This window comes from Azolla caroliniana, unplaced genomic scaffold, assembly GCF_043228905.1.
Source record: "Azolla caroliniana isolate FFs.n. ecotype wild unplaced genomic scaffold, voAzoCaro1.0.p SCAF_6, whole genome shotgun sequence".
Lineage (NCBI taxonomy): Eukaryota > Viridiplantae > Streptophyta > Polypodiopsida > Salviniales > Salviniaceae > Azolla > Azolla caroliniana.
In genome coordinates, this window is record NW_028230441.1 from 19127202 (window position 1) to 19151831 (window position 24630).

Sequence of the window (24630 nt, forward strand, 5' to 3'; positions counted from 1 at the left end):
TATATGCCAAATACCGATTATTGAAACCGATTGTCTGGACCGATTCTGCTTCGGGTGACTGCAGCGACGAGAGAGACGGATCAAACTGATCCTCCCGAATGTCGATCAGCCGGATGAAGCACGAATTGGGGTTGTTGTCTTGAGACCGATCTGCACCGAGTGGTTACAGTGAGCGGCGAGCAGCGTTTGATGACCTCTTCGGATGCCGTTTAACCGAGTGGAGCACGATCGTGTCAATGTTGCACAAGGGGATTTCACCTCGAGCGGTTACGATTACAAGGAACAGAGTACAACCGGCTGGCTTACTCCAAGCGAAGATGATCTAACGCGATGAGATGCAAGCCTCGTTTTTCTTCTTCTTCTCTCTTCTTCGAATGACGCAAGAAACCGAATGCTGAGACGACGGCCGACAGCGGGATGAAGGACCGAATACTGTGCAGGCTCTGATACCAGATGTTGGAGACAAGGCCGTGTCGATGCGGAAGATCAAGCAGCATTCGATTAGGGTTGAGTACCTGCGTATGACAGTTTGCAAGATCGTGCACAGAGACAGAGAGAGAGAGAGAGAGAGAGAGAGGTACAAAAAGACTCTTTCTATTCAATAGAAACAATAATACAACCAACCTTACAAAAAGGTTATTAGGTCACTTTATATAGTGACCGACTTAGGGCAACTACCATTTATGCTAATTACACAAATGTCCCAAACTTGAGCTATACAAAGGGATAGTGTGAATACGTCCATTGTACACTTGTATTCGACACTTCTAACTAGACCGGTTCAGGCTCACTAGCCTCATCCTTTGGTATCGGGTCGGGGTCGGAAGTCGGAGCTGGTAAGGCATACCATGATGTCGTCTCAACATCACGGCTAACTCGGACCTGCTTCGTCCGGGGATTATAACACTTATACCCCTTTTGCTCCTGTGAGTAGCCGACGAGGATGCACTTCTTCGATTTTGCATCCAACTCCCTCTGCTTCTCATCCTGCACATGCACATATGCTATGCTTCCGAAAATCTGAAGGTGTCTCAAATTCGGCTTGTGCCCGAAATACAGCTCATGCGCGGACACCTTGTCACTGATCCAGTTTTGGATGTAGACTATCGTCCGGACCGCCTCCGCCTAGTAGAAATGGGCCATGCTCTTCTCTTCCAGCATTGTCCTTGCCGCGTCGACAAGCGACCGGTTCTTCCTTTTGGCCACACCGTTTTGCCCCGGTGTGTATCTGTAGCTGAACTCTCTCTGAATTCCTATTTGCTGCAGATAACTATTGAATTGGCCGGAAAAATATTCTTTTCCGCCATCTTACCGCAGGCACTTGATCTTCCTCTCTGATTCCCGTTCCACCATGCTTTGGAGGTTCCGGAAACAGTCGAAGACTTCACTGTTCCGCTCAATGAGGTAGACCCATGTGTGCCAGCTATAGTCGTTGATGAAGGAGACGAAGTATCGACTCTCGCCAAGACTCACGTTTTGTGCCGGTCCCCATACATCCGAATGAATAAGGTCGAGCTTGTTACGGCTACGGCTTTGTTCGGTGGGGAATGGAAGCTAGTGTTGCTTCCCGAGCTGGCTGGCTTCACATACTTGGGCCTTCAGGCCACTGAACTTCGACAAACCGAAAACAACTTGTTTCTTTTGCAGGTCTTGAAGCCTCCGGTAATTGACGTGACCGATCCACTTGTGCCAGAGATCGATGTCCGATTCAATCTTCTGTCCTTTGGCGAACAAAGCGGTGTCGACGTCATTGGTGTCGAGAATGAACATCCTCTCGTCCTGCGCCCTTGTGCAATAATCTGGCCCTCCTCCTCGATGAAGCACCCGAGGTGCGTAAACCGCACCTGCATTCCCTGGTCGACGATCTGTCCGACCGACACCAGGTTCTTCGTGATAGTCGGAACGTGTAATACGTTCATCAGCTTCCCCCTCTGTCCGACGTGGCTCAAATGGACTTCGCCGATATGCAGGATTGGGCGAGGAGTGTCATCTCCGGTTTCGACAACTCCCGGTTGTTTCGGTTTCTCCAGGAAGGAGAACCACTCTTTGTGGTTCGTCATGTGATTTGATGCACCGGAATCAACGTACCACACTTCCTCCGATTTGGAAGTGGTCTTCTTCATCGAATTTGCGCTTTTTTAAGATTGCTTAAAGTGTGCGGCACTTCATCGGGGGTTGTTTGGGGTGGACTCAAGTTTAGATCTTATTTGTATGTCTAAACATAAGTAGTGATATAGTTTTAGAAGAATAGAAAAGTGAGGGCATGGGTGGGGGTTAGGGGAGTGTAGCTTGTTGAAGATATCAAAAGTATTTAAACCTAATCAAAGCTTTTAGAACATATTAAAGATCATTGGGATAACTTAAGTTATTAGACACCAATAAAGTATTATTAAAACACCAATATAGAGTATTATTAAAACGGGACCACACGCTTAGATGAAAGGGAGTTGTTTAAACACACGCTTAAACAAACACTTAAAAGAAAGATTATTATAAAAAAATAAAAATAAAAATAGAAAAGAGAGATTGAGATTAAAAAATGATTATGGTTTAGAAGGGATTATGATTAAGGGGGAAGGGGTTGCTAAAACAAAGTACTTAAACGAATGTTTAAACAAATATTTAGATAAGAAAACACTTGGGCAAACACTTAAAGCAGGGTTATGATTAAAAGAGAAGGGAGGGATTATGGTTAAAGAAAAGGGGTCATGGCTAAGAAGAGAATGATTATGATTAAGAGAGGAGAATACTTAAACAAATGTTTAAACAAAAAGTTAAACCAAAAAAAATGATTGAACAAGTACTTTAAAAAAAGGGGTTAAACAAGTACGTAATAAAAATGATTATTAAACAAGTACTTAATAGAAAATGATTAAATAAATACTTAAAAACTTAAGACAAAAAAAATTGATAAAAAAGTGATTAAACAAGTACTTAATAAAATTTGATTAAATAAGTACTTAAGAACTTAAGACAAAAAATTAGATAAGAGCAACACATAGAAGGAAAGAAAGTTTTACTATCATAAGGCAACGATCGGTAGTGTCGGGCTGTAGTGCTTGCGGCGAACACCTTCTTTAGGTTTCCCCAAGCCTCTTTCGGTGTCTTGACATCTCGGACGTGGCTCAGAAGTTGGTCTCCAACATTGGATGCAAAGCAGTACATCACTCTGCTTGCCGATTGTTCCCACACCGGGAAGTCCTTGTGTGCCACATCAGGTGCTGTGTCGTTAGCTCCGTCGACATAGCTCTAGTAACCATGCCCGAGCAAGTACTGGTGCATCTTGTATGACCAAGATGCGTAGTTGGATCTGTTGAGCTTCTCCATCGGGAGCGAGCTAGCCATTCCTCTATCCATTTGTTTTTTTTTGTTCTTTACAAAGGTTAGGTTTTCTTCTTGCGAAAGCGAATGTCAGTTGCAGAGGTTCTCAACCCTCGTGCTCTGATACCATGTAGAAACAAATAGCCTGCGGAAGCAATAGAAAACAGAAAGCAGAAAAGAGGTTTAATGGAGAGCTTAACAGTACGCGGGAGAGACAAAGACAGAGAGAGAGCACACAGAAACTCAATTCAAAAAATACTACCCAGTCTGTACATCATATGTGTTCAGTGAACACTTTTATACAAGTCCATCCGGACTGATAGAAGTACGGTGTACTTCAATGCTCACACGAGCGTTTGACACTAACTACGAAATATTAACTCCCTAGTAGACTAGCTGCTACTTGGCTTCCGGTTACTGCTTGATCCAGCTAATCGGCTCCCCAGCTCACCGGCTCACCCTTCTGGATGCCGATCCGGATCCGGTTGAGCTTGCCGCTCAAAAATCCTCAAGCAATCAAGGGGGAGAGTTCGAAAGGATGATGCTAATCGTCAAACAAATGATGAGATCTCGGGACAACGATGCAAGTGTGGAGAAGGCCGTCGACCGTGTCATAGAGCTCGAGGGTCAATTTGATGGAAGGAACATTACGAAGTTCGTTGATGCATACAATAGGGAGATGAATCAAAGGGACGTGTCCAAAGTGCGTCAAATTACAAGTTTCAAGAGAGTGGTCGCCAACAACATCCAAAAACGCGTCATTGAGCTTCAAGAAGGCAAGACAACATGGTCCAAATATCGTATACATGGATGGCAACATGATTTGCTCAAGTGAGACTAGAAGACCCCTACTGGTGAATTTTGGGAGAGGGGGAATGAAGAAAGCCATGGAAGATGCCGAGGCGATTCATGTGAATGCAATGCACTATGCTACATTGGCCGGAATAAGAGTTGGGAAAGACAAAATTGAAGCTGCTAGAGTGGGAGCAAAGTTTTGGTCTACCGTTCTCGAGTATGAGAACAAGAGAACGGTCACTTCGAAGGAGGTCGAGCTTGCGGAACGAAGTGTGCAAAGCATAACTAGATGGTCGGATCTTGTGGATGACAACACCATACTCGCGGAAGTGATGTGTGACAACCACAAGGTGTTCGTGGATGAAAAGAGAAGAAGAATGGAAGGGCAAGACAACCCATCAAAAAGACATGAAACAAGGAGCGTGAAAAAAGAAGAAGATGCAGAAATGAGTCGAGCTTTACAAACGGAGGGAGACTCAAGCCAAGAAGGGGAGTCGAGCAAATGAGATGAAGAAACGGTTCGGCCCGTGAAGGTTAGTGTCGAAGACCCCACTCGTAAGACAAGAATTATGCCTACCTATAAGCTAAGGTCGGACATTGAGCAAACGACAGATCTGAAGAAGACTCTCGAGGAACGTGTTGTCGATAGCCACGTGACCTTGTCCTTAAGGGAATTGCTCGGCATTACGAAGAAGGAGTTCCATAATACGATCATGGACCTTGTGAAGAGAAAAAGGCAACAGTTGGACGAGGAAGAAGAGAAGCCATTAAAAGCAAAAACAAATGCCATAATGATGGCAAGGGACGAAGTCGATGAAGATTTGGTGGACAGCCACTATACTCGACCTCATTGGGCACGAGCGACAACGGAGACGCCGATGAAGATCGGAGAGAAGAAAGAGAACGTGGTAGCCTTGATTGACCATGGCTCGGAGATCAACCTCATGTCGACTGAGTTCTACAAAAAAGGAAGATGGCCAATTAACACAAACCACGGATAGAAGATTCGAGCGGCAACAAAGACCACAAAGGACTTGTACGGAGCTTGTCCAAATGTTAAAGTCACGATTGGGGATGTGGAGGTGGATCAACACTTCTTCGTGCAAGAATCGGCTACGCATCCTGTCATCCTAGGACAACCGTATATGACATCATCCCGGATGGAGACCAAGGTGTTCGATAATGGAGCAGCCTTCGCGCGGATCAAGAGTCTTGACATCCAAACATCTATTCAATTCCAAACGATGCGGGCTAATCATGAAAGAAATCAAGATAACCTTGCAGGCGACTCCTTGGATTTTTAGAGCGGACTATTGAAGCATGGGGCACAAATAGTCCGAGCAATCACAAGTCCCCACAAGAAAATAGAGCGCGTGGATTGCAAGGAGAAGCAAAATGTGCCACACCTAGTGGCACATGTAAACTAGTACTACCCAACAAGAAGGACAAGCGTCAGATACAAGGCTTCGAGAAGATGCTAAAAGAAGAAAACATAATCGAAGAAGAAGAATTCGTGACTCATATTATGGAAGAGGCCTCATTTAACGACACCATCGGCGAAATTGAGGAAGTCATGGACTTGAGCTATCTTCACAATCAACACGTGATTTCGGTTAACTCCGTCAACATGTACGCTATCATCGATGAATATCATCGAGGCATCTTGATGGACAGTGGATAGAAAGATCAAGCCAATTGCGGTTCCGCTACCAAAAGATAGCTAGCAAAAGATGAAGTCGCTAATGATCCAAGCCTAAGGGATCCAAAGGCAATAGGTCATGTCATTTCTTCACCGAAGAGACGAAAAGAAAGCTACAAGTTGGGAAGGAGGATTTCCTCCTCCCTAAAGAGGAGCGAATGTTCCGCGGAATGTTTGAAAGACATGGGAAGGCTTTCATATTTTCCCCACAAGAAATCGGATGTGTTGATCCAAGGACGATAGAACCGATGGTGATCTTCACAATGCCGCATGTGCCTTGGAATTTGAAACCAATATCGGTTCCGAGATCACACCTACCGAAGCTGATCGAGCTCTTAAAGGAGAAGGTGGATATGGGAATTTTGGAACCGTCGAATGCTCCCTATTCTAATAGGTGGTTCATGGTGCTGAAGAAGAATGGATCATTGTGATTCATCCAAGATCTTCAACCCGCCAACAAGGTGACAATTCGGAATGCTGGAATCGGTCCGAGTGTGGATAAATTTGTCGAAGTGTTTGCGGGCTGATCTATCTACTCCATTAGCGATCTCTACTCTAGATACGATCAATTCCAGTTTGCGGTCGACAATCGTGACATTACACTATGAGGACTCTGATCGGGCTTGTGCGGATGTGTACCTTACCTCAAGGTGCAACGAACTCGGTGGCTCATATGGTGAATGCCATGAACAAGGTGTTGAAGGATTGCATCTCGGGCATCACGATGCCATTCTTGGATGATATTCCGATAAAAGGATGTTCAGATGAGGAGAAGGATGAATCGAAAGATAAGGAAGGGTGTAGAAAGTTTGTCGTGGATCATATGAAAGATTGCGAGAAGGTGCTCCAAAGACACGAAGATGTGAATTTGACATTTTCGGGAGAAAAATCCGCATTCGGGCAACCGGAGATCTTGGTGGTAGGTCACTTGTGTGGAGTATACAACCGAAAGCCTTTGCCATCCAAGGTGAACGAGATCTAGGTCATGAAAGAAGAATGCGTAACCCAAACGGAGGTTCGAAGGTTCCTTGGAGCATGCGCGTTTTATCATATCTGGATTCCGCGATACACTCATGTCACTGAGTCATTATATGGATTGCTAAAGAAAAGAATGAAGTTTGAATGGCGAGACGAGCATACAAACGCGATGCGAAGATTGAAGAAATTGCTTCTTGAAGCCCCAACACTAAGGAAGGCCGACTATACCGAAGGGAAGCCGATTTATGTGACTGTAGATACGAGCCCAACTGGAATCGGGTGGGTCATCAACCAAGAAGGGGAAGATAATGCGTAGTATGCCATCTGGTTTGGAGCAAAGGTTCTCAACGAGCGACAACAAAGATATGCCCAAGTCAAGCGGGAACTTTGGGGTATTGTGCCTGCAGTAAAGATGGACAAAGACTACCTGATCGGGTCGGAAGTGATAATTGAGACAAATTGTCTCCCAATCCTCAGGATGATCTCAGGATGTGTGACACCAGATCTAGCTATGCTAAGGTGGATCGCCTATATCAAGTCTTTAAACCTAGAGATCCGCTAAATTGTAGGAAAGAAGAACACCATGGCTGACATGCTATCGAGGGCAAGATTTGAGAATGAAAGTGACATGGTTTCGGAAGATGAAGGCGTCACCCTCGACTTCTTCAAGATGGCCCGATTATCGGCGGAAGACAAGGACACGCAAACCCTCCACGCCTTCAATAAGGACGAGTACGAAGGAGAGTGGTTATTGATCACCAGATTCTTAAGAACAATGACGGAGGATGTTTCGTTGACGAAAGAGGAGGCTCTACAAATCTAGAAGAAAGCTTTCCAATACTTCCTGAAGGGAGGATTCCTCTGGCGACACCCAAAAAGAAGGATAGGAATTCCACGTCGAGTAGTGGTGAAGAAAGAAGAGCAAGTGACGTTGATGACCGAATTCCACGAGAGTCCTTGGGCAGGTCATAGAGGAACATGGGTGACGTTCGAAAAGTTGAAGGAAAAGTACTGGTGGCTAAGCGTGTACAAAGTTGTACTCCATTTCGTGTCCACATGCGAAACTTGCCAAGTACATTTGAACATATGTCATCGTGATGAGTTACGGCCGACATACCCACTCACCATACACTTCAAATGGATGGTGGATCTAATCTTGATGCCAATGGGAGTGGGACAAATGAAGTACTTAGTACTGGCAAGAGAAGACCTGACAAATCAAGTGGAAGGATAGGCCTTGGCAAATAAGATGACGTCAACTATTTGCAAATTTCTATTCGAAGAGGTTGTTTGCCGATACGGATGTGTGGGAAAGATAGTGGCTGATCAAGGGGAGTTGGATGCACGTGAAGCAACGGAGCTCTTCGATCAACTAGGCGTGAATCTCTCCCTCACAACTACCTACAATCCAGAAGCAAATGGGAAGATCGAGCGAGGGCATGGACCAATCCTCAAAGCCATCGTATGAGCATGCAACGGTCGAGTCGGGAACTGGCCACGACTATTGGCCTATGCCTTGTGGGCCGACAGAACTACACAGTTCAGTGACAAGTTATATGCCAACAGAGCTTATGTATGGACAGAAGCCGGTAATGCCCATCGAAAGGACGATCGCCTCATGGGTAGTGATACCATGGGAGAACGAGATGAGCCAAGAAGAATTATTAGCGGCATGGATAAGGCAACTTGAAAGGAGACCTAAAGATCTAGAAAAAGCGTGAAAGATGATGGAGGCAACCCGAGGGAAGAACAAAATTCGGTTCGACAAGATGCATCAACTGCGTCCCAAGAAGATCAAAGAAGGAGATTGGGTATTGGTCTACGATAGTAGCCTTGACAATCAACACAGGACAACAAGGAAGTTCACAAGAAGATGGTTCGGACCGTATGTGGTGACAAGTGCCAACGACAATGCCACATACCACCTTGTGGAGCTAGACGGATCAAGGTTGGTCGTGCCCATTGCGGGAAAAAGAGTAAAGATTTTCAAGAAAAGACAAGAAGAGGATCCTGACCTCGACCACCTCGACGATGAAGATAGTAGGACTAAACCTACCGACTTGAGTTACGTGAACGAGGACATGGAGGAATCTGATTGATCACCATAGTCGAAATCTCTCACTCTCTCCTCTTGGCACGTACCGGAGGACGTGCGGTTTGGTGGGGGTGGATGTCGTGAAGATTTTCGGTGATAGTGTGTAAATTGTGAGGAACATACAAAATTGAGTGTGATTCTTCTCACAAGATATGAAACAATAATAGTCAAGATACTATTCTAAATAAGTTTAATATCTTGGTACGAAAAGATGGAGGTTTTCAAGAGCTTTCGAATGCACTTTACTACATAAGAAACGGACAACTAAGTGTCAAGTTATTTGGGTATGAAGATTGCGAAGAAAAAGAGAAAAATAAAACTGTGAGATATCCCACATAGACAGGACAAATAAGGATCCCAGATTATATAAGCAGACCAATATCTCTTCATATAGGAGGAGTATCAGGAAATCTCCTCCATCAAATTTCTTCACAAACACGTAGTGATCGGCCTACATCTTGTGGTACCCTTGGTCGGTCATGAAGGAGTCGAACTTCCGGTACCATTGCCGAGGGAGCTTGCTTCAGTCCGTATAGGCTCTTCTTCAGCCGGCACACCAAGTGCTCCTTACCTTTCTTCTCAAATCCTTCCTGTTGATGCATGTAGATCTCTTCTTCAAGGTCACCATGTAAGGATGTCGTCTTGACGTCAAATTACTCTACCTCGAGCTCCATGCTTGCTGTTATGCCCAATACCATCCGGATGGAATCTTTACTACCGGGGCAAATATCATCGAAATCCACTCCTTTCTTCTACTGGAACCCCTTCACCATGATCTGGGCTTTGTATCTCGGTGGGTTTCCGGCATCTCTCAGTTTCAACTTGTACACCGACTTGTTCCGAACTGCCCTCTTTCCTTTCGACAACTCCATCAGTTCATACGTGTGGTTCTCATGCAGGGAATCCATCTCATCTTGCATGGCACTCAACCACTTGTGGTTATGGGTGTCTCTCTTTGCTTCTTCCAAGATTTTTGGCTCCCCCTAATCAGTTAGCAACATGTTGTTGTAAAGAAAACCGACCCTAAGAGGAATCGAGGAATTAAAGGCATGAACCCACCCATGCACGAGTGTGCGTGAATTGATATCAATTGTACATAACTAGGAATAGGACGGCTTATATAAATATACTAGGTGTGATATATTTATTAGGAAATCGATGCGTATCTCTGTCCAAAGGGAAAGAGAATAAAGTTGACGTGTTTGATGTAGCAGCCTCCTCGGCGACCTATAAAAGGGAGGGGAGAAGAAGAAGAAGTTATCGCATTTTGGGTAAGACGGATCCTCGACAACAAGGTGGAGTTGTCATTATGGGAGGTACTCGGGATTGCCAAGAAGGAGTTCCAGGACTCCATTGTAGACTTGATAAAGTGTAAGCGGCTCTCGATGGAGCCGGAGCCGGATAAGCCTGTGGAGCTGCGAACGACACGCCTAGAAGACATGGCCCTAGAAGACGAGTTGGCGGATAACCACTATTCAAAGTTGCATTGGGCCAGAGCTACTACGGAGACCCCTATTCAGATCGGGGATGTTCCGGAGCGGGTGGTGGCATTGATAGACCATGGATCCGAAATCAACTTGATGTCCATGGATTTCTATAAAAAGGGGAAATGGTTGATCAACACCAAGCACGGATGGAAGATACGTGCGGCAACGGGCACTACGGAGGAGCTGCATGGTGCGTGCCCGAATGTACGCGTAAAGATAGAGACGTCGAGATAGATCAACACTTCTTTCTGCCAGAAACATCCTCGCACCCGATAATACTCAGCGAACCGTACATTACAACGGCACGCATGGAAACAAAGGTGCTAGACAACGGTTCGGCATACGCGCGCGTAAAGAGCCAGGACGGGCAGCGCTCCGTTCAATTTCTGACGGTGAGGCCGAATCATGAGCGTAACCGTGAGACCCTCGGCGGCGATAGCCGAGGGGATTTTTAGAGAGGGCTATGAAGGCGTGGGGCCACAGTAGTCCGGACACCCCAAGAAAATCCCACACATGTACCATAGATAGGAAATTTTGGTTCTCCGATAACGGAGGTTGTACTATAGCCGGCATCAGCGGCCGAGAAAAGACGCGGACGGAGGAAAGATTCAGGGCATGCGGTGTCCTCGGCCCTGACGAAGAGATTGGCGGTGCCATGGAGGCGGTCTCCTTCGATGACACCTTGGGGGAACTACGTGATGTGGTCGAAGAAGGCCTTAGTGAAGACCGAACGATTCCGGTTAGCTCAGTGGAGATGTACGAAATCATTACTGACTTCGGAGAAAGGGTTGAGTCGAACCGAACGGCTCGTGTGGATACAAGGTACAAGACTGTGGACCGGAAGGTGAGGCCAGTTGTGGCTCCCTTGCCGAGGACAACAAGGAGCGGATGAAAGGGGTCGCGTCCAACCCAAGTTTGTGGAATCTGGCCAGCATAGGACACCGGTTCATGGACATAACTCTACGGGAGCTCAAGGTTGGTGGGGCTGGCTTTCTACTGCCGGCGGAGGAGGACCGGTTTCGGAGGATGCTCGGAAGGCACGGGAAGGCCTTCGCATTCTCACCGGAGGAGATCGGGTGCGTAGACCCGACGATCGTAGAACCAATGGTGATATTCACGGTGCCGCATGTACCGTGGAATCTCAAACCGATCCCGGTAACCAGAGCTCACATCCCAAAGTTTATGGAGCTACTAAAATAGAAAGTGGAGATGTGAATCCTCGAGCTGTCGAGTGCCCTGTATTCGAATCGATGGTTCACCGTGCCAAAGAAGAACGACACGTTGTGCTTCATATAGGACCTGCAGTCGGTCAACAAGGTGACTATTCAAAACACAAGTATCAGACCAACAATCGATGAGCTCGCGGAGGCCTTCGCCGGAAGGTCAATCTATTCGGTCGGTGATCTATATTCAGGGTATGACCAGTTCCAACTAGCCGTAGAGAGCCGGGATATCACGACAATGCAGACTCCTCTCGGCCTAGTGCGGATGTGTACCCTACCGGAGGGAGGGACCAACTCGGTGGCGCACATGGTGAATGCAATGAACAAACTCGGGCACTTGTGCAGCCTTACGCTCGGAAACCATCTCCCACAAAGATGGAGACCATCTTTGCAATGAGGGACGATTGCGGGTTGGTTATGGAGGTCCGAAGGTCCGAAGGTTCTTGGGGGCATGTGCGTTCTATCACATCTGGATTCCGCACTACGCACATGTCGCGGAACCACTTTACGGGCTACTGAAGAAGGGGCATAAATTCGAATGGGGCAAGGAGCATACGGAGTCGATCCAGAGACTGACGGAGGCGCTTACTGCGGCACCGGCTCTCCGGAAAGTGGTTTACGGCAAGGAGGTCCCAATCTACATAACCGTAGATATGAGCCCGACTAGGATAGGATGGGTGATCAATCAGGAGGACGAGAGCGGCACGCGGTTCCTGATCCAATTCGGGGCGAAGGTTCTCAGTGAGCGACAGCGAGGATACACCCAAGTTAAGCGCGAACTGTGGGGTATCATTTCGGCAGTCAAGGCCAATAAAGATTAATTGATCGGGACAGAAGTAATCATCGAGACGGACTTCCTGCCGATCCTCGGTATGGTTTTCGAATGCGCGACTCCAGACCTAGCAATGCTCAGGTGGATCGCGTACATTAAGTCCCTGGATCCGGAGATACGAGACATATCCAGAAAGGACAACACCATGGCCGATATGCTTTCTAGAGCGCGGTTCGACGACGAGAACGGCATGGTTTTGGAGGACGAAGAAGTCGGCGTAAACTTCTTCGAGTCAGCTCGCGTAGCGACAAGGGCGGGGAGCACTCCGGCGCTTAACGAGTTCACGGAGAGCGAGTACGACGGGGAGTGGCTCCAGATTGGAAGGTTCCTGAGGACAATGATGTCGAACGCGACATGGACCAGAGAGGAGGCTAACCAGATCCTGAAGAAAGCATATTGATTCTTCCTACGGGACAGAAGTATATGGAAGCACCCAAAGAAGCGAGGCGACGTTCCACTCCGCGTAGTGGCGAGAAAGGGCCAGCAGGACGAGTTGTTAATGACGTCCCACGAGAGTCCTTGGGCCGGACACTGCGGGACATGGGCCACATTCGAGAAACTGAAAGAGAAATATTGGTGGTCGGGGTTGTACCTGGATGTGCGCAAGTTCGTGACGACGTGCGAAAGCTATCAGCTACACTCCATAGTCTGACATCGAGATGAGCTACACCCGACCTACCTGCCAATCGTCCATTTCAAGTGGATGGTAGACTTAGTAACGATGTCAGTGGGGGTAGGGCAGATGCGGTACCTGGTGCTTGCGTGGGAGGATTTAACGAACCAGGTGGCGGGCTGTGCACTACAGAACACGAAGACTCCGGCGGTATGCCGGTTTCTGATCGAAGAGGTAGTATGCCGGTATGGGTGCGTGGGGAAGATCATAGCGGACCGTGGGGAACTGGATGCACAGGAGGCCAAAGAGTTGTTTGAATGTTTAGGGGTTAAACTCTCGCTCACTACGGCGTACAATCCGGAGGCAAATGGGAAGGTGAAGCGCGGACACGGGCCAATCGTAAAGGCGCTAGTACGCACGTGCGACGGATGGGTCGGGAATTGGCCACGGCTCCTTCCTTACGCGTTGTGGGCGGACCGGACTACGCACAGTTGGGTAACAGGGTTCATGCCAACGGAGCTGATGTATGGGCAGAAGCCTATCATGTTGGTGGACCGGACGATTTCCTCCTAGGCGGTGATAGATTGGAGAGACGAGATGAGCCAGGAGGAGCTGTTCGCAACGCAGATTCGACAGCTCGAGCGAAGACCAGAGGACGTGGAGCGTGCAAAGGCGAAGCTACATGCGGCGAGGGAGAGGAACAAAAGCCGGTTCGACCAGACACACCGGTTGCGGCCAAAGAAGATCAAGGAAGGCGATTGGGTGTTGGTGTACGACAGTAGCCTCGACAACCAACACAAGGCAATGCGCAAATTCACGAGGAGGTGGTTCGGGCCCTACGCCGTAACGAGCGCGAACGATAACGGGACGTATCATCTTGCGGAGCTCGACGGGACGCGATTAACAGTGCCGGTAGCCGGGAAGCGGATCAAGGCGTTCAAGAAGCGGCAGGAGGACGAGTCGGACCCGGGAAGCGTGACCGACGACAACGACCGGTTCAGAGCATATGAGGATCTGGGAAGTGACGGATGATTACGGGCCGGTCTTCTCCGGCGGTTGTTAGTGTTTGGCGCATACCAGTGGATGCGCGGTTTGGTGGGGGTGGATGTCGTGAAGAAAACTGGCCCTAAGAGGAATCGAGGAATTAAAGGCATGAACCCACCCTTGCACGAGTGTGCGCGAATTGATATCAATTGTACATAACTAGGAATAGGACGACTTATATAAATATACTAGGTGTGACATATTTGTTAGGAAATCGATGCATATCTCTATCCAAAGGGAAAGAGAATAAAGTTGACATGTTTGATGTAACGGCCTCCTCGGCGACCTATAAAAGGGAGGGGAGAAGAAGAAGAAGTTATCGTGTTTTGGGTTTGGAGGTGTTGTCGAACTGGGAACCGATCTCTCTCCTCCTCTATCATCATTCTCTGTAGGGTTGCAATCATTGTAATCATCACTGTTATTGGAATTGAATCTCTTGTTCTCGTCTATCTATGTTTTTGGGTGTCTCCTCTTTTGTTTCTCTCGAGTGTGCTTCTTGGTTAAGTCGGTATACACGTTGGTGGTTCATTCAGCGGGCAAGTCTTGTCGGTTGTTGATAGGTCTAGCAGGCCTTGCACTTGCACGCTCCTCACTTCCTCTTGTCTCTCTTGCTCCTCGGTTCAGGGCCCCCGTGGTCCCGCCTTATTTCACACACGTAAGCGAAACAACTCGACAACGTGCTCTGCATCCGAAAATCTCCAGGGAGCTCTTCTCTCTCTGAAAGGATATCTTCGTCCTTGGTTTTTGACTGCCGGTTCCTCCATTTGTTCTGAATCTGAATCCGATTCGGGATCTTGTCCAGTTCCGGTGTCTTCTTCTTCTTCTTCTTCTTCTTCTTCTTCGGTCAGTTCGGTTTCTTGTCCGTATCCGGCCAGTTCGTCGAGTGTTGTCCGGTTACCGGCTAACATCCAGTTTTCCACCGGGTATATCCTCGTGTCCTCAAACTGCTTTTCATTGGATGATCCGGAGTTCATCACCATCTTCTCTGACTCCCAAGTCTGCAATGGTCCTGTCTTCCATGAAGACTATGTCCCGACTCTGGAACACCTTCTTATTGACCAGATCCCACACCCGGTAACCGAACTCATCATCACCGTATCCAAGGAATATGCATGGCCTGGACTTCGGATCCAGCTTTGCTCTCTTGTCCTTTGCAACATGCACATATACGAGACACCCGAACACCTTCAGATGCCGGTAAGACATGTCCTTACCGGTCCATATTCTTTGCGGCGTGTCTTCGTCCAAGGGTATTGAGGGTGATCTGTTTATCACATAGGTCTTCGTCGTCATCGCCTCAGCCCAAAATGTCTTGGGTAACTTTGCAAGTGCCAGCATGCTCCGGACTCTCTCCATCACGGTCCGGTTCATCCGTTCGGCCAACCTATTCAATTCCAGCGTCTTCGGCACGGTGAATTCGAGCCAGATTCCGTTCAACCAGTAGTACTCCTCAAACTGTCCCCGGTATTCTCCTCCGTTGTCTGCTCGAACCGCCTTCAGCTTCCAGCCAGTTTCTCTTTCCACTCTCGCGTGGAGTTCCTTGAAAACGGATAGCACCTGTTCCTTCGTCTTCAATGGTGAGACCCACAGCTTCCGACTGTGGTCATCTATGAACGTCATGAAGTACTACGATCCGGCATGTGACTTCGTGTCCACTTGACACACATCAGTATGCACCAGCTCCAGTGGTGCATTCTATCTCATCGGTGGTCTAGACCGGAAGGAGGTTCGGTTTTGCTTGCCGGCCAGGAAATCGGTGCACTTCTCAAGTTGCATGTCCTTCACCGGAATGACGTTGTTATCGGCAAGTCTCTTCATCCCCTTCTGACTCATGTGACACAGTCTCTCGTACCACACCTCACTGGCAGTGTCGGATGCAACGTTCACTTCCTCCCAGCATATCCGGGCATGCATCAAGTACAGTGTGTTGATCTTTCGGGCTCGAGCCACTATTAGGCTCCCTTTGATGAACTTCATAACTTTGTTCCAAATGCTACCCGTGTAGCCTTTATCATCTAGCCGACCGGCTGATATCAGGTTCAGTCAAACCTATGAAATGTGTCGAACATCCTTCAGCAACAACTTGCATCCGGTTGATGTCGTCAACAACGCATCTCCTATGCCGACAATTCGGCATGTACCTTCATTCCCCATACGGACACAACCATGATCTCCGGTTGTGTAGGATGAGAAGCACCTCCGGTCCGGTGTCAGGTGGAACGACGCTCTAGAATCGACAACCCACAGTGTCTTGTCGCCAAGAAGGTTTAACTCATTCTCTTCTGTAATGAGATCAGTTCTTCTTCACTTGTCACGATTGCGGACATTCCCTTCCGATCCGGTCCGAGCCATTTCAGTCCGAACTCTTCTTCGAATCGGTAGTGTTGGTTTCTTGCTCTTTCCGGAAATTCCAACAGTTCTTCTAGAAGTGCCCCGGCTTCGCACAGTAGAAGCAAGTAGGCCTCCCCCTTGAGTTCAACCTTGTCCCCGATTTGTCCCGGATTTGGGGACTCCGATACCGGCCTCTTCCCCGGTTGTGGTCATCTTCCATGACCAAGGTCTTCGGATCGGTTCCAGACTCCCGATCCTTCCGGCGAGCTTCTTCATCTAGCAAGCTTGACTTGACTCTTGCTAGGGACAATTCTTTTCCTTCCGGCCCGGCATTGCCCAACATGACAACTAGCGTCTCCCAACTATCCAAGAGGGAACCGAGCAGGAGTAATGCGAGTACCTCATCGGCAAGAGGTACTTCCAACGAGGTTGCCTGGTGGATCAGTCCCTGGAAGGCATTCATGTGCTCTGACATACTGGAGTCATCCTAGTACTGGATCCTCACTAGCTTCCGGAATACTGAAACCCGATTAACGGCATTCTTGTTCTCGAACATGATGATGATCTTCTCCCAGAGTTCATCAACCTTGCTCTCTTCATTGAAGTTGTTGTACAAGCTCATGTCGATGAAGCACCGGATGTATGTCGTTGTCTTCATGTGCATCACCTCCCACACTGTGGCGTCGATCTTATCCGGTCTCTTGTCCCCGAACTAAACCGGCAACTTCCACACGGAGTAATTGGAGCCGGTGAGCTTGAACATGCCGTCGAACGATTCTTCCATTTCCTATGTTTTTTTCTCTGATACCAGATTGTGAAGAAAAACGCGGAAAATTGCTCGGCCACAACCGAGTCTTGAATCACAGAAATGGGAATGGAACACAGAAGTGGGAAGTAGAGAGTACACAGAGTATTTACGTGGAAACCCCTAATAGGGTAAAAAACCACAAGAGCCCATAGGGTCCAAACTTATCACTATATGAGAAAGGTACAATCAGAGACTCGAAGGCAACGACCTCGAGCTTTGTTTCTTCGCCGAGCGGCGGTTACAACAGAGTATCACTGTGTATCTCTATCTCTCTCTATACAACAATTATACACATACAAAATATGACAACAACTACCAACACACTAAAGTGATTACCCTAAGTCATATTTATACTCATATGAACTTAGGACTATTTACAAATATAGCCTCAATAGGCTTACTCAAAATATATTTACAAGTATGTCTTCTCTTTCGGGTCCATCCGATCCGGTTTTCGGATCTCTTCTGGTTCACCGGGTCCTCTTCATTCATAACTTGATCCCATCCGGAGGGACCAATTTCCCAACAATTTCCCCCTTCACTCTGGCATGGGATGTCTCGCAAGCCCGATCCACTTTCGGCATGCATCCAGCTTGTCGGTTGTCAACACCTTCGTCAACATATCCAACCCGTTCTCTACGGAATGAACACATCGGTTGTTTGTCGACTAAAGAAGTACCTCTACGGACTAAAGCAATCCTTGCATGCCTGGAACGTGAAGATCACGCAATGACTGCGTCAGATGGGGTTTGCCAAATCCAAGTCAAACTCTTCACTTTTCATCCAGCAAGGTCGAAGTGGGTTGGTTAGTATTTTACTTTACGTTGATGATTTAGTCATCGCCAGTGCCGACCAAGAAGAAATCGGCCACGTCAAGTACCAACTAGCGGATACTTCCTCAGGATCAAAGTGATCCACACCCCCGAAGGCATATTGATCAGCCAACGATATTCAGGTTCAGTATGATGGAGTGCAAGTTTGTCTCAACTCCTCTGGATAGGAATGTGAAGTTTCTCCCTGACTCATGAACGACATGCAACCGGAAAAGATTCCGATAGATAGTCAAAAGCCTTATATACTTAAACATCACCCGGCCAAACCTTAGCTATCCAGTCGGCTTGATTAGTCAATTCATGGCGCATTCGACCGTGGAGCACCTTCAATGCGCGTAATGAATACTCATGTATGTCAGCGGCACTAAGGACAAGGGATTGTTGTATCGGACCGGTATTGTTGAACAGTTGATCGGCTACACAGATGTTGAATGGGCCGGAAACGTCGGTGATCGAACGTCTAAATCGGGCTTCGCATTTTCACTTGGAAGCACCGCGATCGCCTGGAGCGGCAAGAAGCAACCGACAGTTGTGTTGTCAAGCACAGAGGCCGATTATCGAGTGGTTGTCGCGACATGCAAAGCCATATGGCTCAAAAGGTTATTGAAGAATCTACAGGTGGAGGTGTCTGATTCGACAATGATCTACTGCAACAACCTCAGTAGCATCCAACTTGTGAAGAACCCCGTCTTCCATGCTTTGACCATGTACATTGAAGTGCACTATCATTTTGTCCGAGAGCGAATCCTTTCCGGTGAAGTCAAACTTGTTTATGTTCCGACTGATCGGTAGTTGCCCATATCTTTACCAAACCTCTTGGCCTGGACAACTTGTGGAATTTTTCAACTTTGCTTGGTTTACAGCATCTCGACATGCCGAACTTGAGGGGGAGGTGTGAAGTCGAAGAGGAGAGATGATGTCTGAAAAGTCAAATCAGATCAATAATTCGATTTCAACACGACTGAAGAAGTTGGAACGTCCGGATCGGCTGGAGAAGCCGAGGACGCATGGACAGGTGGAAGAAGATCGGCTAAGAAATGGCTAGATACATGCAGGGGGAGTGGCCGCAAGGGAGAGCTGAAGCTAGAGCCAATCGAACCAAGGGGAGGAAGAGCAGTGAGAGTAGCAAAGTCGAGAAGGACAGAGCCGACCAAGGGAAGGCCAGGACCAAGATATGGGTAGATGTGGTCAAGGGTTTGAAGGATAATGAATCAGAGACAACCGATTCGGACAAGAGCCGGAACGAATCGAAGATACCCAATTCGGTCGAGGAGTTCAATTCGGACAACCCGAATCACATGAAGGTCAGGCTGATGTGAAGGCAGTTGAAGTTGACGCCGAGACGGTGTCGTGAAGAAAACCGTCCACAAGCGGAATCGGTGCGCCGAAGCATAGGAACCGGCTCTTCAAGCACGTACGCCTTATGTTGTACATAAGAGAGAATTAGGTACATAGGAGATCCTAGGTAGGTAGATTCAGTGGGTAGGAAGTTAATAGGAAATGGCTCCTTCCTTGCCTATAAAGGGAGGGAGACGAGAAAGGGGAAGGGATCGGAGAGACGAGGACGAAGTGCTGTCGGTTTGTGGAAAAGGCTTCTCTCTCTCTCCCCAGCTCCGTGGCTTCCTTCTGTGCAGGTTTCGGGAGGCTCGCGCTACTCTAAGGAATGCCCGAGTGCTTCCGGCAGCACCTCCAACCTACTCCTTTCTTTCTGTGCGCTTACGAACAGGCATCGGCATCTGTTCGCCAGCCTGTTCGGTTGTAACCGACTTCGTGCTTCTTGTTGTTTGGTTTGTTAATATATATATTTACATACATTCGTGTCTCTCTGTGTCGGTGTCCCACTCGCGTCTTTGTGTCGAAGGGCCGTGTCCCCTGTGAATTTGCGCTCGCACGTAGTGGGTCCCCTCCCTTCTCCTTTCTCTTTTGCTCTTCGGTACAATACCCCGAGGTTCCGCCTCATTCCACGCATCCGCGAGGAATACCTCGACATCTTGGTGAACCCGACGTAAAAGAGGCGGCAGAAGAGCAGAAGATGAGGGGGTCGGATCTTGCAGAGGCCATGGCTTCGGCCGTGGATCGGATATTGAGCACACGCGAGGGCACCAGCGCTCTCGACAGAGCCATTGAGGCGGTTGTCGGTACGATCGGCCGGTTCAGCGGAAAGGATGCTACGAAGTATTTGGCGTCCTACGGGGCAGAAATGCTAATGCGGGACATTCCGAAAGAGAGGCGTCTTGCCGGGTTCCCTCGAGTGGCGATGCCGAGCATCCATGCGGAGGTGCTCGAGGTACGGGCGGAGAGCTGTACCTGGGAGGAGTTCGAAGGCCAACTCCTAGAGAAATACGGGCTGGACGACGCGCTCCGGCTTTCGAAACGGGACTTCATGGAATGGGTGGAGTCCCCCGGCAAAGGAAGAAACGCGTCGGCACTCCTCCGGGAGTTCGAAGAACGCTTTGCGCGCCTTTCGGCGCTTGACCGAACCGTTCTGGATACGAGCCGGGTACTACTGTTCGTCAAGTCGGTGGACGAGCGGGACCAGGATCAAGTCGGCTCCTTGCTGGAAACCGAAGACAGGCTGACAATCGACTGGGCTGCGGTTAAGAGAGTCTGTGGCCGTTTCGACAAACGGCGAGAATGGGCTGACAACGGGGCGGCCGGTGCGGGCTCTGTCACAGCAAGGAGGCTTGAACCGGCACTGCAAGGGCGAAGGGAAGAAACCCGGGAATGACGTCCGGCTTCGACCGGCATGGTCAATGGCTCGTCCGGAGGAGCGGCGCTGGAGGAGTTGACGCGGGCGATAAAGGATCTCCAGATCGCCCAGACTCGAAGGGAAGGCGGCGAACCGGCTCGTGACCGACGGCCGGCAGCGGGGAACAGGTGCATGTGGTGCGACGAGGTCGGCCACATTCGAAAGGACTGCGGCGATTTCGCAGAGGCGTTGAGGAACCGGGTGGTGTACCTGTGGGAAGGCCGAGTGCATGCCGGTGATACCAAAAGGGCCCTAAACCGAAACGACGGGCGAGGAGGTATCAAAAGACTGATGGAAGAGGCAACGGCCCGACACGTGGAGGCCAATCCACTACTCGGCGTCGGCCGGCATTCGGGTTGGGGGCAGCGAAGCCCGAAAGGAGAGCGAAGACGGATTCTGGTCGGCAATGCTGGAAGGCCTCGCCGGCGCACGGTTGAGGAAAGATGAAGCGGACCGCGCTGAGAGACGGGTCCGGGAAGTAACCGGGTGGAGCGACCCGGTCGAGGAGAAGACGGGCTTTGTAGAAGCCGCTTGCCGAAACTACGAGGCTCTGGTAGAAGACAAACGAGTGGGGAAAGCCGGATCGGCCGGGCCCTCACAACGGTACGAGACCCGATTCGGGCAACGACGGAACGATGCCGGTGAGTCCAGCTCGCAAGATAACCCCAGGAAGGGCGGATACCGACTGGGGACGGATATAGAAAGGACCACGGACCTACGAAAGGTCCTAGAAGAACGGATCCTCGACAGCAAAGTGGAGTTGTCATTGCGGGAGGTGATGGGGATCGCCAAGAAGGAGTTCCACGACTCCATTGTAGACTTGGTGAAACGGAAGAGGCTGTCGACGGAGACGGAACCGGAAATACCGGTGGAGGTGCGGACGATGCACATCGACGACTTGGCGCTGGAAGACGAGTGGGCGGAGAGCCACTATTCAAGGCCACACTGGGCCCGAGCGACCACGGAGACCCCGGTTAAGATCGGAGATGTTCAGGAACCGGTGGTAGCATTGGTGGACCACGGTTCGGAAATAAACCTGATGTCCATGGATTTCTATAAGAAGGGAAAGTGGCCGATCAACACCAAGCACGGGTGGAAGATACGGGCGGCGACGCGCGCCACTGAGGAACTGCACGGGGCCTGCCCGAACGTGCGAGTCAAGATCGGCGACGTCGAGATTGACCAGCACTTCTTCGTACATGAGACGTCCTCGCACCCGGTCATATTAGGTGAACCATACATCACGGCGGTGCGGATGGAGACCAAGGTGCTAGACAACGGTTCGGCCTACGCGAGGGTCAAAAGCCAGGACGGGCGCCATTCGGTCCAATTTCTGACGGTGCGGCCGAACCATGAGCGAAACCGCGAATCCCTCGGTGGCGAGAACCGAGAGGATTTTTAGAGAGGGCTATCAAGGCGTGGGGCCGAGACAGTCCGGACACTCGGGAAAGACCCCACAGCTGTACAATAGAACCGAAACCGAAGAAACCCTGTACGATAGGTAGAAAATTTTGCTTCTCCAACAACGGAGGGTGTATGATAGTCGACATCGTTGGCCGAGAAAAGGCAAGGGCGGAGGAGAGACTTCGAGCGTGCGGAGTTCTCGGCCCGGAAGAGGAAATCAGCGGAGCCGTGGAGGCGGTCTCCTTCGACGACACCTTGGGGATGCTGAGGAAGGTAGCGGAGAAGACCTTAACGAAGACCGGACGATACCGGTATGTTCCGAAGAGATGTACGAAGTCATCGCGAACTTTAGTCTAGGGCTCGGGTCGGATCGGACGGCCCGGGTTAGCACGAAGTACAAGACTGTGGACCGGAAGGTAAGGCCAGTCGCGGCACTCTTACCGGAGGGCACCGAATCCCGAATCAGAGGGGTTGCGTCGGACCCCAGTTTACGAGATCCAGTCTGCATAGGACACACCTTCACCGACGGGACGCTCCGGGAGCTCAAAATCGGTGGGGGCGGGTTCCTACTGCCGGCAGAAGAAGACCGGTTTCGGAGAATGCTCGGAAGGCACGGGAAATCCTTCGCATTCTCACCGGAAGAGATCGGGTGCGTAGACCCGACAATTGTGGAGCCGATGGTGATATTCACGGTACCGCATGTGCCGTGGAATCTCAAGCCGATTCCAGTACCGAGAGCTCACATCCTGAAGTTGATGGAGCTATTGAGGCAAAAAGTCGATATGGGCATTCTCGAACCGTCGAGTGCCCCATACTCGAACCGATGGTTTACCGTACCAAAGAAAAACGGAACGATACGCTTCATTCAAGACCTGCAGCCGGTCAACAGAGTGACCATTCGGAACGCAGGAATCGAACCGACCATAGACGAGTTCGCGGAGGTCTTCGCCGGAAGGTCGATTTACTCGGTCGGGGATCTATACTCGGGGTACGACCAGTTCCAGCTAGCCGTGGAGAGCAGAGACATTACGACGATGCGAACTCCCCTCGGCCTAGTGCGAATGTGTACCCTGCCACAAGGAGGGACCAACTCGGTGGCCCACATGGTGAATGCAATGAACAAGGTACTGAGGGATTGCATCCCGGACATCACCATGCCGTTTCTAGACGACATCCCGATCAAGGGGTGCCCGGTGGAAGAGAAGGACGAGACACTCGGGCCGGACGGATGCCGGCGATTCGTGGCAGCACACATCGACGACTACGAGAAGGTGCTACAAAGGCTAGAGGATGCGAGGCTCACTTCTCCGGGGAGAAATCGGCCTTCGGGCAATCAGAAATCCTGGTGGTCGGACACCTATGTGGACCATATGGCCGGAAGCCATCTCCGGCAAAGGTAGAAGCCATCTCCACGATGAAGACCGACTGTAGCTCGGTTACGGAAGTTCGGAGGTTCCTGGGGGCATGCGCATTCTACCACATATGGATCCCGCATTACGCCCACGTTGCTGAGCCGCTATACGGGTTGTTGAAGAAGGGGCGAAAATTCGAGTGGCGAGACGAGCACACGGAGTCGGTCCGGAAGCTGAAGGAAGCTCTTGCGGTAGCACAGGCGCTCCGGAAGGCTATCTACGAGAGGGGTACCCCGGTATACATAACGGTGGATACGAGTCCGACCGGGATCGGATGGGTCGTCAACCAAGAAGACGAGGACGGCATTCGGTTCCCGATCCGATTCGGCGCGAAGGTCCTCAGTGAGCGACAGCGAGGGTACGCCCAGGTTAAACGCGAACTCTGGGGTATCGTTTCGGCAGTAAAGGCCGACAAAGACTACCTGATCGGGACAGGAGTGGTTATCGAGACGGATTGCCTGCCAATTCTCGGCATGGTTTCCGGATGCGTGACACCGGACCTGGCGATGCTCAGGTGGATAGCGTACATCAAGTCCCTGGACCCGGAAACACGACACATTTCCGGAAAGGACAACGCCATGGCAGACATGCTTTCGAGGGTGAGGTTTGATGACGAGGGCGGCATGGTTTCGGAGGACGAAGAAGTCGGCGTGGACTTCTTCGAGGCAGCGTACGTGACGACTGATGGGACGAGCACTCCGGCGCTTAACGGCTTCGACGAGACCAAGTACGACGGCGAGTGGCTACAGATCGGAGGGTACTTAAGGACCATGACGCCGGATGCGTCATGGATGAGGGACGAGACCAACCGGATTCGGAAGAAAGCATACCGATTCTTTCTCCGGGACGGATACTTATGGAAGCATCCGAAGAAGAGGAACGGCGTCCCGCTCCGGGTGGTGGCGATGAAGGAAGAACAGGAGGAGTTGCCGACGGCCTACCATGACAGCCCTTGGGCTGGACACCGTGGAACGTGGGCCACGTTTGAGAAGATAAAGGGGAAGTA